Source organism: Fulmarus glacialis, unplaced genomic scaffold (assembly GCF_000690835.1).
Source record: "Fulmarus glacialis isolate BGI_N327 unplaced genomic scaffold, ASM69083v1 scaffold29335, whole genome shotgun sequence".
Taxonomy (NCBI): Eukaryota; Metazoa; Chordata; class Aves; order Procellariiformes; family Procellariidae; genus Fulmarus; species Fulmarus glacialis.
Window position 1 is genome coordinate 14,834 of NW_009212793.1, and position 4,687 is coordinate 19,520.

Below are 4,687 nucleotides of genomic sequence, written 5' to 3' on the forward strand. Positions count from 1 at the left end.
ATTAGCCCCCAGTTTTAACAACAGGAGCATTGGGACTCCTTGGAGAAGTCATTTTACTTTTTTGTCCCAGTTATTATTCAAAATGGGGTCAGACTTGCCCACTTTTCTAAAATTTCTGAGCTCTACTGAAAGCTTGGTGCAGAAAGTCAAAACACTATTGTGTAGCCTCCCCCCTCCGCGCGCCCCCCTCCCCCCAAAAAAAAGGTTTGTTGGGGTTTTTTCATGGTTGGTTATGCCAGTTCTTTCACTCAGCCTATGAATACAGTCATCAGAGAGTAAGTCATAAGTTTCAGTATTCACAAATACTGATAGAAGTGACCACGCTTAAAGACAGTTTCTTATCACCCGTCCACCATGATGCCCCTCTAGACTTTGACTTCAGTGGAAGTTATGCACACAACTTCCCACACAATTCTTTGAATATATACCCCCTAGAGTCCTCTCTTTTAGCTAGTTTCCTGGACTCTTCTCCTCACAAATAATTTTTTCCTATAGTTAATGTTAACTAATTTACTGTGGAAAATATCTGTGATCTAACCCTCTCCATGCCTCTCCTTCCGAATGAGTTAGTGATCCAACAGAGTGGTTTGCAATGCGTATGCCACGGACTGTCCTTTTCCAACAGCTGGATTCTGTTCTCTGACAATGCAGGTGAGCATCCTCTGCACCTTGGTGGGTGCACTGCTACACTAGAGTACATGTTTGGACTTTGGAGAGCATGTTTAAGACCACTCTATGTATTATGGACAAGCTTCCCTTAAGGAAAACTTCAGAAAATTTGAAGAGATTTTTTTTTCCCAGTGGAACTACAAGTTAAACTTTATGTATGCACTAATGAAAATCCTTCGTTAAAGCAAGATATTGGAACGGCCTTTCTTGCCATGACTGTGCATGTACAAGCATGTTAGAGGCAGGAGGGATTTGTGTGGATTAATGCCATTAGAACTACATTTTATAAGAGCTGGATCACTCAAACAGAAAATTAGGGCACGACAAAAGGAAAAAGTATCCCACCTTGTAATCTGAGTTTTCCAGTATCCAAATTTTCCATTTTGTCGCTACACTGGAGGAGTGAAGAAGACCTACTCTGATACATTTCAAGTTTTCACACTGTTAGTCACTTTACCTGTGTTCAGAAACTTATTCCTGACCTCCTTCACCCTCTAGTAGCTGAAAGGACATGGAACCACACAAGGCCAACACTTCAGAGTAGATCACTGAGTGCAGCTAAATTCTGGTCCAAGTAAGACCAATTATTTTCCCAATAATAAGAAGAAGTGGCTGTATACCACTTTGTCAGTGATTCAGTCCTGCAACCAGATCAACCCTTAGTGTGAAAAGTGAACTGCCCCAAGGCTCTTCTCATCCAGGCTGGGGCTCATAGGAGTGGTGACCCATCAACATGAGAACTGGGGGGTATGAGTAACCAATTCCTCAGTCAGGTTTCTAAGCCAGTCTGCTTTTGCAATTCTGAGACAAAACAGGGAAGATTCAGTGCTTTGCTGTACCCACTTAAAATGTCTACTGTTTTCAATGCCAGCAAGCAAGAAGTGTCTGTAAATAGATTCTTTTCCTTACTACCTTTTGCATCGCTCCAGTTCCTGTTCCAATAATAACCAAGAGAGATTTACCAGGAAAGCACATAGACTTAATAAATTTTTCATAAGACAAAATGGGCTTATCACGCTTTTGGGGGATAAGGATGAGTCTTCTCATTGTGTAGTGATGACATTCCACTCACACATATGAAATCACAAGAGATGAAGGACAGGTCTCCTTGTAACTCACTAACTATACTGAGAAGTTAGCTTAAATGTACCTTGGCTTGCTTTACAGCCTCAAGCAGTTTGAGTCTCACACATGAATATGAGTCCCACATGATTGCTCACAATCAATCAGTAAGCAAGGATTGCACGGTCTCCTTGACCACAGAGGGGTTGTTCAAATACATGAGTGCTCAGTATTGCAAGCATGGATCACAGAGAGGTCCTACATGTTTGCTGAATATAGAATCTATCAGCTGCACGCAGCAAAAGCATGACAACGCACAGACTCTGCAAAGCCAATGTACTGGGAAGAACAGGGGCAGAGCCACTAGCAGCGGCTGGGAAGATCTGAAGACTCACCTCTCAGTATAGCTAGGCAGCACAGGACAGCTTTACTGACAATCACTTGGGTGACAGTGAGGAATTGGCACCAGTATAAAAACTTGACAAAACTTAGGGAGTTTTTAGGTGTGAAAGATACAGAGGGGCTGTTCTTTAAAAGGCCTCTTCTCAAGTAGCCTAGCTGTTGTGCAATGGCTACAGGAAGTTCCTTGCAGGACAGAGTAGATTTGTTTGTATTTGAAACACCAGATCATGAAATAAGATACAGAAAATGCTATCTACGTTAATGAAATGCAGATGACATCCACTGATTTTTTCAATTTTTTTTTTTTACATTGCACTTACTCACACGTCAGGACTCCATAGGGCTAAGCAGATCCAGAGCTCTCAGCTTTGCTCAGTTTCAGAGGCTCACTATTGGCAGGAGAATGAAAACCTTAAATAAATATATCACAATCACTATGACTAACTAATAGAGTTATTCAGATAATGATAAGATGACATGGGGTAAATATTTGGAGTTAAGAGCAGCTCTAACAACAGATGATCCGTCATTTATATTTAATCCACTTAAGAGACGTTTTTATCAGACAAAGATCAACCCACTGGGACCATTAATAGTTACACTTACAAAAAAAGCCAGCAGCCGGAGACCAACAGAGACAGACATAACAAGAGTTAGTCTCACAGTCCAAAATCACTAGTAAATTTAGAACACACTTACATGAACAATTTTCTGTGCATGTTATTATTTAAACAACATTGTAGTAAGAACATATGCATGCATAATGAAAAACAACTACAAGGATCTAATTAAAATTCTCTGAAAAAAAGACCTCAGGAAAATGTGCGGCTCATCCTAGGTGATTTTAACACATTAAGAGGAAAGAGAGCGCACTGGCAACTCGTCTGAAGCTGGGAAAGAGCGGTCTCTGATGTGATCTTATTTGTCAGAGCCTAGGTAGGATTATATGGAACAATCTACAGTGGTATATACAATGTGGTATTGTGAAAGGAATGCTTGTCTGGGTGCACTATAAACACCCTGCAGAGCTTTTGTTGATGTTAGCAGGAGCTATCCCCGGGACCAGCGCACACGCATCAGATCTTGTGCTGCAGGCTGCACTCACCCACTCATCATCTGCCTCGTGCACAGGTGGACTCAGCTTGTCCGAGGGCAGGCTCTTCATCCAACAGGAAAAAAAATATCAGTAGCTGGCACATAATCCACATGTTGATCTCACACTGGATTCTTGGGAGTCATCCTGCACTTCACCAATATCTTCCTTTCTGCCACTAGACCGGGCTAGCAAGAATGAGGAAGATCTCACAGCAGATGAGATGCATAGCTATCTCAGAACAAAAGTGAACACTGCAGGCAGTTCCAAGCAATGAAATTTATATGTAAATTTTTCCTGATATTGTCTTCAACAACAGACTAGGAATTCATTCATGGTTATTTTCACTAACACTCAGACTTTTGCTTTTTTTTGTTGGGATTGGGCGGGTGGGGGAGGGATGCTCTAGGGCTATACTTAACTGCCCTTAATCAGGCAAACCTTCCATTGAGTTCACTGGTAGTTTTGCCCGCATAAAAAATATTCCCAAAGGTCCCTCAGAGTTTGACAGCATTTTTCAATATAATTCCTCTTCTAGTCTATAATGATCTGGCTCTTCTTTGCATACAGAGGTGTCTCAGTCCTAGTCTTTGATGCCCTTCCCTTTCATTCCTGTCCTCCAGAACTGTCCCATCGGCTCTTTTTAGAGTACAGATTTATATGCTGTACATATAAGGTGGGCAGGCTTATAGCTTCAGAGCCTCTGGCGCAAGGTACAAAGTAATAGCAACAAAAACACTGACATATGCAGCTGTTTCTTTAAATAAGAGAAGGCCAAGCAAGGTGACTGCTGCCAGCCAAGTCTGAATGTATAAAGAGAACCACTTCCAGAAAGAGGACTCACAAAGTTCTTGAAAGTGGGACCACCTCAGAGATTAAGTTAGTCCCTTCCCCTCCCCCAGCCCTCCCTGACCTGCTTTAAACTTGAGCAAATCAGTTTTTCCAAGCCTCTCACCCCCTCCCTCCCCTTGAGCAGTCTGATTTTTCTATGTGAACATTTTGGCAGATCTCAGAACAGTTTTACTCATTCATTTAATAGTCACAAATAATGGTTCTGTTTCACCAGCTAATTATTTCACCAGTCTCTCAGATGCATGCCTTTCCTGCACATTCGGCGAGGAGGAATCCAGTGCCCACATGAGCAACAACAATAATCGGATTAAAAAACTGATGCGTTCTCATTTCTTCCCTTCAACAGGTTTTGCTCTGTGGATGTTTGAAAGTAAAGAAAAGAAGGAAAGAATTAGTCCAACTTCTTTAGAAGGACACTGCATGCAGGACATGAATGAAGAGAACCACTGGAGGTCACTGTGACAGAAAAGGAGAATGAGTCAGATGAAAGCAGGACCTCCAATGCACCAGCCACCCGTTTGAGGTGGTGGTGGTGGCGGCGGGGGCTGAAAGGGTGAGAGAAGAGACTACATCTCCAGTCTGACTTTACTGGAACTTGGAGGCACTGGC